At 34.9% G+C, this 14,598-nt stretch overlaps 1 protein-coding gene across 4 annotated transcripts in view; it reads right to left on the bottom strand.

The window, feature by feature from the left end:
• Positions 1 to 2,528: 2,528 nt before the first annotated feature.
• The window catches only part of zgc:172282 (leucine-rich repeat and fibronectin type III domain-containing protein 1-like protein), a 214,729-nt gene continuing 202,659 nt past the window's right edge, over positions 2,529 to 14,598 (bottom strand). For all 4 annotated transcript variants that reach the window (XM_014005338.1, XM_014005339.1, XM_014005341.1 and 1 more), the window contains one exon: positions 2,529 to 3,390. The gene's annotated coding sequence lies outside the window, so the exon portion shown is untranslated. The remainder of the gene's footprint in view (positions 3,391 to 14,598) is intronic.

The raw sequence follows: 14,598 nt of genomic DNA, 5'->3' as shown, positions 1-14,598 counted from the left end.
TATATATATATATATATATATTTCTACAAACAACTTCAGTAAGGAAGTGTTTCAGCAGTGTTCAGTCTCCTATCAAACACCTCAGTAGTAGTGCCATTTTAGCTTCGAGCAGTTTTCACAGAATTGCGCACAATATTGCTCACCAGGGTGGCGTGCTCAAAGCAGCAACGATCGTTTTCAACTCACATGTTTATGTAATGATTTGGGGGTGTTGTTACTGCTCTTTTGTAGTTTTTTGTTAAATTTRTCGTGCTCTGTAAAGATCTCTGCTGTTGTTCTCCACTTTGATTTTGTTGTCGTCCCCTTACACAACACACTTCAGCATTCTAATTGTCACACCTGTCGTTTGTTGTTCCTTACCTGTACTCTCCTGGGTTTCATTTGTTCTTTGACAGACCTGTGCCTTTTGTTTACAGTATGTTCTTTTTCACTTCTGGCTTCCAGTCCTTGTCACCCATAGATATCTAACTGGGGATTTGTGGACTTTCTGTCTTAAAGCACAGCTGGGTTTTGTTTAAAAAATTGAAAATTTCTCTCACTTACCAGCCTCTGGTGCCTTGAAATCATTAGAATCCTTTAGAACATGCCAGCACATGACAGTTTACCAAGTGTAAGGTTGTCATGGGGGTATAAAACTGACAGTAACAACTCTGAGACCAAAAGAGACAAGGCTGATCAATTTTACCTGTCTAAAAGACAGCAGGCAGCTCACTTTCTCTCCTGCTGTGAGAAGATATCCACAGTCCTTTCAAAAATGATAAACTAGCCTAATTGTCTTTGAAAGTTGTGCTTATCAAAAGTCTYCAGGATGCCAGTGTGATGGCATGTTGCTAACAGGCTTCTCTCTTTGGAGGTGTTAGCAGTTGCTAGACGACCTCAGGTCAGCGTTTGTAAAAAGGGACGTAGCCGTGTTTCAAATGGAAATGTATTTGGTTCATTTTCAGCGAGCTGTTCGCCTTTACAAAACAGAGAAAAGGAGAAGCGGGGGAAAACAAACAGTTTGCCTTATTGCACTTTCACGCATATTTTAGTCACCTCATAAACAAAATTGCAYGTGATAAAGTCACAGCTGGAAAGGAGGAGACTGATTTTACTGGACTGTGAGAGAGCAACACCTGCAGTTTCTGCATGACGCATGCCCATTATTTAAATATTTTATTAATTTATGTCTATACATGCAGCTCAAAGGACTTTATTCAAGGCCCACTGTGCAGCAAATCTCCTTCATTTAGTGTTTTCAGAGCAGACATAAGATCCTTTCAACTCCTGAAGTAACAGAACATTGGGTTTCTGTTGCTCTGTAGTGTTTTCAGTTTTTTCCTTCAATAYCATTACTTGGTAATTTCTAGTAAAATATGAATTTTAAGGAGAATACAGTAAATGAGATCTGAAAATACTAACATATAGGCCATAAAACTACATAGCCCTTTTCGGACTGGTTCTACCTGATGTCCCAAAAAATGCGGAATGACAAAGTTTACTCTCATTTTACTTGTACAATGAATACATTTATTTATTTATCTTTTGTTCTTCTACTTCAAGGGAAGCAACATTTGCAAGCAAAAAAGTAGTGTATGTCCTTTTTCCACTAAATAAAATTTATCCAGAGCCACCAATCAAGACCTGCTTGAAGCTTAATATAAAGAGACAAACTGGGATAACACATACAGTAGGTTTTAAATAAAAACTACCCATTTGTCACTATTTATTGGCCCTTTTGATAAAGTTTAACCACTGAAATTTGGAGGCTTATGAGGCATTAATGTGTTTGTGAAATATAAAAAATAAGTTCACCTTCTGAAATAATAAAGCATACAATTGCATCCCAATTATTTACTAAAGAAAATATTTTGGACAGTTTTTTAATAGCTAATCATGATACGCTGCATTCTCTCTAATAACAACATTTACTGTTTTTATTTATGCAAACTGCTTTATGTATTATTTTAATTCTGTCTGTTCTCAGATATATTTTGAAGGATGCCCAGTTGCACTAACTAGGTACAGAACAGTTTGTGTTTTCTCTGTCAGCAACTTGATATAAAAGTGTTATGATCTCTAATTGTCTAGTAAATTTCAGAGACTAAGCAAACTGTTCAGCTGGAAGTCAAATCACTGAAATGGGAAAACTATTAGAGTAAATGGATTAATTTGAATTTAGTTTTTTTGGATGTAATAGTATCATTCTGTTACAGAATAAATATTGACACAAAACTGGACAAGGGAACTGCTAAAACTAGCTTTTGTGGTTATGAAAATTAATATTCATTTTTATGTTGGGTTTGGTCAAGAGCCGCTCCCAACTGTCAACTGATAACTTTTCCATGTTTTTTTACTATTTTTAAAAATAACCAGTGGGGTCAAATGACCAACTTAGTCTATAAATTCCCCCTTATACCTCAGGAAAAAACTTTGAGGCCTGTATCAATGTGCTTTATGTCATAAAATCAAACTGGCTACACCTAATAAAATATTTAATTTGTGAATAAGAAAAAAAAATATAACACAAAATACAAACCAGCCTTGGAAAGAATCACCCATTTAATTTTCTTTTGTTTTATTAGAAAATATCCACACACCATAAAAATTACATGTACAAAACTATAGATTTTAAATTGCTTTATGTACACATACAAAAGATAAAGCCCCTGCCCCCTCAACAAAAGTGAGAGGAATACAAGAGGGGGGGAAAGTGAACACTATTTGTTATTTTTTTTTGGGGGAAGTGATGTGCTTATTCTGGGATTGACCAAAAGGTTTGAGGTTCTCCTTTCTTTTTCTGTTCTACCGTTCTACATATAAGTAGAGAACCAAAATGAGTTATTCTGACTCTGGGGAGCAGCAGTGAGTGCAAATACATGCACATTTAATATGAATTTGAGATAGTATTTGTGCCACAAATCCCATTTACTCTTGTTAAATGATCAGAAATATGAAAGGAAATGCCACTATAGAGAGCCCAGGATATGCTAAATGAATATCTAAAAGGTGTATATAAAGATGTAGCTGCTGAGAGACCAAATATCCCAATATCTGCATCCAGTTAATAACAAGGCTCTGTGTACGTAAATGCACTCAGTGTTGAAAATGAAGACGTAGTGTGCTTGAATGATGACAGCCTAGATGCTAAAATTCAGATTTTGAAATAATTCACGCTTAAAACGTCGATTTTCTTCACATTAAACTATTTTATGACTTGCAGAGTAGAACAATTTGTGTGAAGCGCTGCAGTGTTGGAAGGGATGACAATGTTTCAGATGAAAAAGTTGTGCTTTGTGATATCAATAATGACTGATGTGAGATGGTACCCTGCTACTTATAATTTGTTTCTGAGCGCTTCATCCGTCTTTCTCGACTTCCAGCATGTGGCTTTTCTTCTGATCACTGGGTCTGAAAAGAAAAAGAAACAAAAAAAAAAGAAGAAGAAAAATGACTTGTCACGTTTCACAATGTTCTGTCTTCATCACAAAAGACACTAATCAAAAGTTATTGGGCTTGTCTTGATGATTGAAGGAGTGTTGAAAACACAAACAAAATAGCTAAAAAAAAAAAMMAAAMMAAAAAAAAAACATTACCAAACATGTGAAGTGCTAAAAAAGATTATGATGCTTGTTATTTGAAAAGTTCAGACATGAGTCATTTTTTACCAACACACACAGCTCGTACAGTGTCATTCTCAGGAGAACAAACAAACAACTCGAAAACATATCGTTTATCAAAATACCACTGATGCTTTCCATGTTTCAGGCAAAATGGCTGAAGTATGCTTGTGGATTACTTTTTCAAAACAGGCTAAATAAAAMAATCTGATTTTCATTTCAACTAGTTTTGGCAATGAAGGGATAGTCTTGTATGATATTCCACCAGTCCAGGACTGATATGCTGATCACCTGAATACATTTACATCCTCAATGCATTGGCACATATACCTGTGCTTGGCCCACATACAATCATGTAGTAACAAACATATTTTCATAAAACAGCTGCAAATGAAACTATTTTTTCTACTGCTTATCCCTCTCCAAAACAACACTTTCCACCGTTTCCTGGGGGATCCTGAGGTGTTTCCAGGCCAAAGAGGATACATAATTCCTTCAGTAAGTCCTGGGTCTTCCCTGGGTCTCCCACCAGTGGGAYRTRCCTGGAACACCTTTAAARGCAGGTGTTTTGGAGACAACCTAATCAGATGCCTAAACCACCTTAATGGACTCATTTCAATGTGGAGGAGCAGCAGCTCTACTTCAGGTTCCTCCCAGATGACAGAYATCCTCACCCTATATCTAAAGCAGAGCTCGGCCACCCCATGAAGAAGTTAATTTTGCTTATGTTCAGACTAACCTTAACAATATATTGTGCCCAAGCACACTCACAAAACTCTAAAGACTAACAGACAAAGGCTGTAAATACCATCATTCAAATGGCTATAAAAATGGATAAATCCTCAGACACGTTACCCGCTGACCTTCAGTGATTCAGTGTGGAAGTSGAAAGTAAGAAGGGAATAAGCAAAYTGTGCCAAATGTAAATTCYAAAAACAGACAAGGCCCTATCTTTTTAAAACAATTACAATGCTTTTATTTCCATGACCTAGTAATATTAACCAATTAACTCCTCAATGAGTCATAAAAAGAAAGGCATTTCAGTTGTTTTAAAAAAATTGAGTACAGATGTCTTTTTGACTTTTAAGTTTATGTCTATCCCAGCCAAACGGCAACTGATTTTACCCACTGTCCTTCTTGTTAACCTTGGAACCCATTTCTTACGTCTGGCCCCAGTAGTRCTGTAATGTGAACATTCAGAAATGATTAACTGTCACCCTGTAGGAGGCCCTCTCGGGAAAAGCCTGGACCCATTCACAAAGCCAGCAGTGACTGGCTGACAGGGGGAGAGTATTGTTAGCTCTGCTGTTATTGGTTACAAAAGAAAATGGCACAAGAGACAATTAGAAATTCTTGCAGACAAGTGATTAAAGAGGGGGTAGGAGGGCAGGGACACTGCAGGGGAACACGGTAAGATTTTAAATTAACATTGTAAATATGACAAAAACAATTAGCCTGTTAATTAAGGGTGTTTTATCATTACATGTTCTCAGAGAGTTTTACATTTGAACATTTACATAAACTTAAACTAAATGTTTTGAATGGAATGTTCAACATGTACATTTGTCAACATATACCTTAAAAACTGAGTTCTCACCAAGTTTGGTGTCTGATTTTACAAGTTAAAAAGTGTTTCATATCCATTCATTCATTTTGCTTTACAGATTTTTCCAGATCGTAGGTAGCTGGTCAACGTGAGAGGCAAGATACATCATGGACAGGTCATAAGTCCAACTCAGGGCCACACAAAGACAAACAAGACAAACAACTACACTCTCACTTAAACCAAATAGGGGTCACTGCAGTCAAGTGAGAGCTTCTTGGTTTTGGGTAAGCTGTGCACTGTAAAAAAATAACTTGTAAGATTTACAAGAGAAAATCCTGTAAACTATTTGCACTAGTAAATTTAAATGCTACAAATTCATGTAATATTTACACTCATCATTATCTAGTAAAAGTTATTAAGAATATAGTTAAAGATTTGTGAATAAATCCGGTAAAATTGACTTAATTTGCTCAATTATATCTCAAATTAAGTAAAATTTACCTGATTTATTCACAAATCTTTAACTATATTCTTAATAACTTTTACTAGATAATGATGAGTAAATATTACATGAACATTTCAATTTAATTAAACATCAATACAAATTGTTAAAAGGATTTTTTTCTAGTAAATCTTACAAGTTCTTTATATAAGTGCAAGCACAATATTGTAACACGATACCTCACAGCTACAGAGAGAGTAAGTGTAGCTCTTGTTGTAGTTCAAGTCAGCAGGGGAGAAGTGCAACAATTCAGATGTTAATTTTATGAGTATTACTTTAGTTATTACTAGAAACAGAAATGTGCTAGCCACATAAAATTTGAACACTGTAAATGTGGAGGGGTGTGTAACAATTCAGCAAAACAACCCTTAGCTGCTTTGAAAATGATCACATTTTTTTAAATATGGCTATTGATATTAATAATAACTCCAGACAGGAAGGGACTAGTCTCACCAAATTTGAAGTAAGCAATAAATTATTTGTACATGTTTGCAATAATTTTACTATTATCATTACTTTGTCTTTTAAGTTCCCCCACATCAATCCAACCAATCACTGTTTGCCCAAACTACACCCACACCCAAGAAACTCCCACTGACTTGCAGAGAAACCCTTCTCAACTAAATCTGGGAACATTTTAGATTTACCAATTAACCTAACCTGCAGGCTTTCTGGTCTGTGGGAGGAAATCAAAGTACTGAGAGAAAACCCTAATCTAACCCCATGTGCCACCATGTTGCCCCAAAACGAGTAGGAGGATAAAAACAGCTGTGCTGATTTCTGTGAAAGTGCTTATGGTATTGTCTGTTTTGCTTCATTATTTTCGAACCAGCTACATAGAGTCACCACTTTTTTCGCCCTTCATTTGTGTCCTGATGACGCACCATACATCAAACAGTTCCAGTTCTGTCTTTTTGATGAGACACAAGCAAAGCTTTTGTGCAGAAGCATAGAAAGAGACAGATTATCTACTGTTTCAAGTAATGCTGAGCACTAAATTTTCAGCATTCAATTATAGATTGTCTTTCTCCAGCTATTAACGCTGGTCTAACTTTCTCTCTCTCTACACAAGTACACACACACACACACACACTTTTACAAGTCTGTGTATCAGTAATTGCCAGTCAGTCACTTTCTATAATATTTGATTTTTACATGGTTGTAAACATAATCAGTGTTTTCTCACTTGAATCACAGGCTCCTGCTGACAATTAATGATTATTTAACTGTTTATAACCAAATCACTCAAGCATGACAGTGTGTAACTGAGTTTAGTAAAAAAAAAAAAGGATTACCCCCTTTAATGTGACAATGTGGAAGAAGTGACCAAATTAAATGTGCACGTCTGATGAATTTAGCAGAAAATATACAGTATATTTTCACTTAATGGCTTTAAGATAATAGGCTACATGTTGCGCACTGCAAAATGTTAGCTGCATCTTAATAATGTTTGGCTATAAGATAAAGAATTACCAGAGCTGCGTCAGACATTAATCTTTTTTAGGGTAATGGTATTTTAAAACAAATATTGGCTAAAATTTCTAAGAGCTACCATGTGTATCAGTAAAATAAATGGCCTATTCCGGAATTGCTATGTGGCTTATTAACTAGCTCTTAGCAGCTTCAACAACTAACAAAAATAACAACAAAATAAATCAATAAATAAAGGAATATTATGCATAATAAACACATTTGCTTATGGTGTCTGTAATTTATTTTGCTTAGGTTTACCCACTTTATGTACATCAGGTTAAAATAAAAATCACAATGTGTTTTATAATGAAACAGCTAGCTCTCTGTTGTTTAAATTTATATTGATTATACGTTTAGTATCATTACATGTGATAAAATATGAATAGTTGACAATTTTAAAATCAGTGTCATGAATAATTTGAAAACGCTGACATTGATTTTAACCCTGTCCTCCCACTCTTGCTCTGTCTATTAAAAATTAATGGTCTATGAATGAAAACTTGTCAAATACTGTTATATACATCCTTTAATCAATATTGCAGCAATGTGTGGTATTGATGAAGGAGTAGATGGATTTCTGTTTAGAAGAAGTGAAATTGTGATACGTTTTCAATTTTACTCAATATTAAGGTCATAACACCATTATAATATCATACCAGCTTTTGTCTTTTATAGTACATTAGTCCTAAAATACATTGTGGAACAACTGAATTAGCTCTGTGCTTTTTCCTATATTTGATTTGGCCCTTTGTCATTTTAAAATTAAAGAAAAAAAAGCAACATGGCCTATCTGATAATAAATAAATAAAAAAACACTATAATTGCTTAAATTTCACATACCCGGTAAATATTTTTACAGATATCATTGTCCACGTTAAGAGTAAGTATTTAACATCATTGCAGAATGAGGACATTTTGCTATCACAATGCAAAATTCTACTAAAACTAACTAATAAATATGTTTGTATATAAACTCAACATAAAAGTAGTTTTATATGACCAAAGCACTAGAGCTGAATGCCAACCTTGAATACTGGAAGTAGCTATAAATGTTATTGGGTACACAGTGTCCGATTTTACTTATTTGTTACTGTTAAAGGGTCAAAAGATGGCTAGATGACTTGAATATGTGTGTAATTCTTGTGCAGTATCATGAGATTATGTTGGTTTGATGCAAGCAAAAAGCAACCGTTGAATAAATTGTTCTATTTTCTCTTCAATGCCAGAAAACATGCCCATGAAATAGTGTGTCATTCCCACACATTGCAAACTTAAAGTTGTGTGTAAGCTCCGCCTTTATCTCTTTCTCAAGCAGCAAWAACTTATGGCCATGGCAGAAAATGTAACGTTTATGTCTTACTGCCTCATGGTTATTCAAAGGAATATTTTCTGTCCACAGGGACATTATTTTAATTGTAGACTGAGGTATTTATGCAAGATGGGAATTGCATTAAAGCAAAACTAATCACTGAACAAATATTTCACTTTAAACTGTGTCTGAAATCGTTCTTTTTGTGTTAAGCTGTTGACATAYAATAAAAACTCAAATTATCAATACTTTTGAACATCTAATTATGTCACTGACCTTTACAAACTGACGAGAGAAAAAAAAATGTTGGTATTTGCATACAAAACAGAGTTTATATTTTGTACATACAGTATTGTGCAATCTGCAAGACTACAGGATGCTCACACAACCAGGATAAACTGTTAGCTTCAAAATCCTTAAATTAAATATTTATATATTTTTTTTAACATTTACTATAACACTTCAACAGGATTAATAGCAAATTAAATACATAACAGCTAGATTACTCAAATCCTCAAAGCTCCTGGCTGGCTGCTGAGATCCATCAGTGCACTGTTGTGATGTACAAAGGCCAGAGATCAAACGYCCAGCCCTGTGATGAGGCGACGAGTGATTTCTGAGCTAAAACCGGTAAGATATTGATCTTGTTTCCAGGGAATTTTCTCTAAGAACAAACATTCTAATTTTGAAGATTTTTTGAAATGTATTTCTTATATTTTTTTCTCAGCAGATATTTAAATCTTATTTGAGTACTCTTGTATTTTTCTTACTTTTTTTTTCTCTAAGCATGTGAAAATAGCTCTGCAACCTCAAGCACTTTACATAAAAGTTGGTGGGGTGTTTACTTGTGATGATAAAAAAACAATAACTAGAAATTAAAATTCATCAGCTACAGATGTGAGCAATTTTGAAGTATAATATTGTTACAAGTTAGATGTATGTTTAGGACAAATTATAGAGGGAGAATAACTACAAAACACACTACAGATGACTACAGATGAAAACTAGCCTCCGTGGCTAATTCTGGCATTTTCTGTAATAAGCACTGTCCCTTCTTAAATAAATAAACAAACAACAACAAACAAAAAAATGCATTTTACCCATTTGTTTAAACAATGGATCATGATGGGACAATTGGTAGAGTAGGGGCCTCTCAGTGATGTTGCCAGATCCCAGCCTTGGTTTGCATGTTCTCTCTGTGCACGTGTGGTATTTCTCTGAGTACTCATGTTTCTTCTCAAATTTCATTTCTTATAATCATAAAAGTTGGATTATTTAGTAACYCTCTAGACTGTCTARGTRTGAATGAKAGTGTGWATGGATRTTTGCTTATTTTGTCTCTATTTGRCCCTGTGATGKATCTCTGCATTCTGAAAAGGAAAAGTTGGTATAGGGAATGYATGGCTGTTTAAGAAAACGCAATTAAAATGACTGCTTTATATTAGTGTTAGCTAAGGTTTATTAACTGTGGCAACCATCTTAAATCACAGTCTCTTTTAAAGATGATCATTTACACATCCACTGATTTMTTTTTATGGAGAGTTTCAAAACTAGTAGAAGAAAGTTTGATTTTAAAGAAAGAGATCCCCTACATCTAATGGTTATTTGTTTTTTGTTGTATTGAGTTCCAGGCTGRTTTGCAGAAGTGATTGGGCCTTTTCAGTCATACCAGCTTACATCACACACACAATAATTCTTAGATTTTTAAGTTTCTTCTTAAAACACATTTGTTTGACCTGGTTTTTAACTCATTATGAAGGTAGACCTTACTTTTGTTCCACTTAATAATTTTGATGGTTTTATTGTATTGTGTTTTAATTATTAATGTCTTTTGAATTATTTTTGTGCTTTGTTGCTTTTGTGTTCAGCACTTTCTTCAATTCTTTCCTAAATGTGTTATATGTAAATACATTATATTTTTAAAGATTTCACTGGTGGTGCATGAGATATTTTGCTAACACACAGACAGTGTTGACTTGCACACGTAATATAAAATTAAACACTGTGTTTGACTTAAAAGCATCCAAAGCTTGTCTTGGGAATCAATCTCCTACCACAACAGATTTTASGATAATTTTTGTGTTTGTTGAAGTAAATTATCTACAGCTCCCAAAAAATTGACGTGATTCAAGCTTATGTTTGAAATTTAATTTCCAGTTCAAATACAATGATGAAACATTTACTGATTACTTCCACAAAGGCCAAAAAAAGTAAATTCTAGTGAATCAATGTGACTGCTGTTTTACTGCCTTCTTCAGTCATATAATGTACCATAGCTAAAATGTAGTCATTATTGGTATTAGGTAACATCTCTATATATAATGCAAAAAGGATTAACACATTCACAGATTGGTTCCCTGATTCACCATCTTACAGAAGCGCACATTCACAACAATGGTGCCACTTAGAAAAAAATGTGAATATATAATATGCATCGATGTGTTGACACATTTGTGCTAAAGCCATTTAAAAAAAGGGAAAAAAAAAGAAAAAGTGGTCACACAAAGAAGAATCTCAAAAATAAATGCATTGTGCGGATCCATTGACATCTATTATTTATTGTACCATGTTTCTTTCTTAGGAACCAAAGACACCTCGTAGCACAATTCAGCTGGTGCTCAACCACACTGAGCAATTCACCACACATCCCACTCACTGCTCTCCTTCTGTTTGCCCCTCTGTTTTCCTTATCTTTTACCTCTCCTCCTCCTCCTGCCTGTCATCTTTACAAGCCTTCCTCTCAACCTCCACCTCCTCCTCTCTATTCAGTCATTGCCTTTTACCATTTTTGTTAAAACTATAAAAAGAATAAATAAATAAACAAATAAAGGAAAATGTTATTAACGAGAACATCCCTTAACCTTCTGCCAGCCACCACCATCTGTTTTTATACTAAACAATATGTTTATCATAATCAAACTATTTACAGAAACCCAAAGATTACATTAGCCGATGCTGAACAATTCCACATATGCAAATTGTGAATTATCTCTTCAAGCTTTTATTCTCCTCACATTTCTATGTCTCTGTTCAATACCATGTTTTCACAAATAAAAACCGAAATTCAATTAAAAGCCAAATCTGTTGTAATACCCTGAAGCAAAGTCATTCAGAACCAATATGAAGATGGGGTATGGAGAAGCAAGATGAATCCATGCGTGTTGTAATGTGGAACTCAGAGATAAATAATTATTATTATTACAATTTTTCATCATTACCATGATAACATTATTGTCTTGAAAGTCAAGCTAAATATTTGGGTAGCCATACTCAATGCCTTCCTTACTACTTCTGTGGTGCTTATTGGATATATGTGTGTTGTTTATCAGATACGTGCAGAGTACTTTTTGGACTGAACAATATTATTACTGGTAAMAAGGCACACTTTATAATATACTGTATGTAGTTAGGTTCTGTGTCCATGAATGTGGGTATCCCAGAGGAGGCAAGTGAATAACAGGAAAATACTGGATCGTATTGCATCCAGTAGTTTCTCATTATTTTGATTACTTTGTTTAAAAAGTCCCAGGCTCACTATATGGGCGCATAAAAGAAAGCAAAAAAACATAAAGAATATGTTCTTAGCTGTTTGTTTTAACATCCTTGTCTTGCCTTTTTTCACTCTTTAATGTCATTATTATAGTATTACATTCACAAAATAAAAAAAGAAAATAGACTCATCTCATAATTACAAGATCCAGATGTCATAATTATGAAAAAAGAYGAGAAAAGTAGTACTATTTGACCAGGTACTGGATGTAACAATAGGAACTATTGTTTTAAAGGGCCAATATCATGTAAAATCAACTTTTTTGAGTTTTATATCATGTTATAATGTTATACTCTCATAAAAACATGCCCAAAGCCTTGCTTTGACTCATTCATGCATGTTTGAGAAATCCTGCAGYGTTTTTAGGAAGCCATGCTGAGGAGCAAAACGACAGGTAGGGACCAGAAATGCCTTTTGGCACCAGAAACGTCCCTGGGGTGTGTCTTCAAGCCGAACTTCCTCATGGCAGCCCCCCCCCCCCTCCTCCCCACACACCCCGCCCATCTCAGTGTTAGTTCTCACTCAGTGAAACTCTGTTTAGATTAAAAATACCTTTGAGGAAATGTATTTTCAGATGCCAAGTAAGCTGCATCATGGCAGCCCACCCCCCTTCCCCCCAAAATGGGCAAGACAGGTGGTTCTTAAAGAGACAGAGGCCAATTTCAAGACGTTTAGAAGCGGAAGTGATGAGAAGATAAGTTTATTTTCTATTTAAACATAAAAACAGCATTTTAATAACACCTAAAGGTGACATAGATAATTTATTATGGTATAGTATTTAAATGTATGCCTGAGAAACACATAGTATTGACCCTTTAAGTTTATGAACCACCTAAACATGTTAGTACATGATGCTGAATGCATGAGTGACTAGACTGAGCTGTATATAAGTTTACCCACCAGAGTTTACAGTAATAAAGTTATGACCTGCAGGGTTGAAACAGGACCAAGTGTGTGCTCTTTGTGTACGTACAGAACTTAATAGTTCTTTGGGACGCCACCAAGTCAGCCTAGGTGCATTGCAGATGCATTAGTTACTTTTATTGTCCCATACTGGTTTAAATGCTCCTGTAGGAAGAGAATGACTTCCAGCAGGTCAGAGTGGACTTTTCACCTAAACAGCCCCAAGAACTCACTCAAAAAACAGACGTGTTGGATTTACTGAACCCAATTATGCCAACTGAATCCATTCAACTGAACTGAGTAAATATAATGCATTTGATTCACATTTACTTAAAAAGTACATGTAAAAATGGCTTTACATTCACTCAGTTCAGTAAAATTCAGTTGAGTGAAAACAGTTGACATACTGTAATTTGGTTAAGTAAATCCAACACATCTATTTTGATACATGTGCAATGTCAACATACTAACACTAGCTGCGTTTCCATTGACCATGAAAATACATAAATTAGAATTTTGAAAATAATTTTGCTCAATGGAAACATGTCAATTTCCAAAAAAAAAAGTTTTTCGAGGAAATGTTTTTGCGCTAGGATGAGGTGGTATTTCGGCCGTATCGAAATTGGGGTTTTTCGCAAAAATGGAATGGAAACACTTTTTTTGCATCGCGGGATTCACGTGATCAACAACCGGCTTTCTACTGGCAAAAAAGATGACGAAGAAGAAGATAACAGGAAGTAGAAGTAGTAGTAATATCACAGAAGTTGTAAAAGAAAGTAGTAAACTCACCGACTACAATTTCCCAAAAACTCAGCATACATAGTCACTCCAAAGCAGAGGCTTGTCACTGGAAAGCCTCGATAAAAGATGCCGACGTCTCCTCTGATGGCTGACGATGAGCGCTAGTGTCGCGGTAGCAACATGCTATGTGTTTACATCCATGCCGCCATGTTTGTAATGACTTATTGCAAGAACAAATTTATTCACGCGTGACTTTAACAGCATTTCTTACTTAATGGAAACACTGCAGCTGCGAAACTGTGTTTTTGACATTAACAGAATATCGACAAAGTTTTGTGCACATTTACAATGAAAATGCAGCTATTAATGCCATCCACATTAAGTAAACTCAATATTTCCCAGTGTCTCATGCCAAAGAGGAATATAATTCGTATCAAATTTGATAGTGCAGTAATTGTCCACTTTTCCTTTCGTGTAGGTCAGCTATGACTTTCTTTAACTTTTCTGTCAATTATGAGATCAGGGTCTTTTAATTATGGCATCTTATCTTGTAATTAGGACATCTTTTCACATAGTAATACTATTTTAGCTTGTAATTATACAGTGATTGTGTAGATTATTTCTTTGTTGTAAAATTTGACAAGAGGTCATTATACCGGGCGCCTGATTGACAACACCTGTTAATAGCATCAGCAAAATAAGCTGTTTGGCAATGGCAGTGAAGATTTGACAAATATTTTTTGTGTGTAACTCACATACTCAGCTCTATTTTTCATTCCAGAAATGTTCCTTACAAATGCGGCATCATTTAAAAGAGAAATTAACAGACTTTCCAATAGTCTAAGAGTCATTGCCAAGAAGCATTGTTACAAAAAGAAATAATCTGCCAAACATACATTTCTGTGTCTGTGTGTGTGTGCGTGTGTGTGTGTGTGTGTGTGTGTGTGTGTGTGTGTGTGTGTGTGTGTGTGTGTG

This window comes from Austrofundulus limnaeus, unplaced genomic scaffold, assembly GCF_001266775.1.
Source record: "Austrofundulus limnaeus strain Quisiro unplaced genomic scaffold, Austrofundulus_limnaeus-1.0 Scaffold29, whole genome shotgun sequence".
NCBI lineage: Eukaryota > Metazoa > Chordata > Actinopteri > Cyprinodontiformes > Rivulidae > Austrofundulus > Austrofundulus limnaeus.
This window is presented reverse-complemented; position numbering and strand designations above follow the sequence as displayed.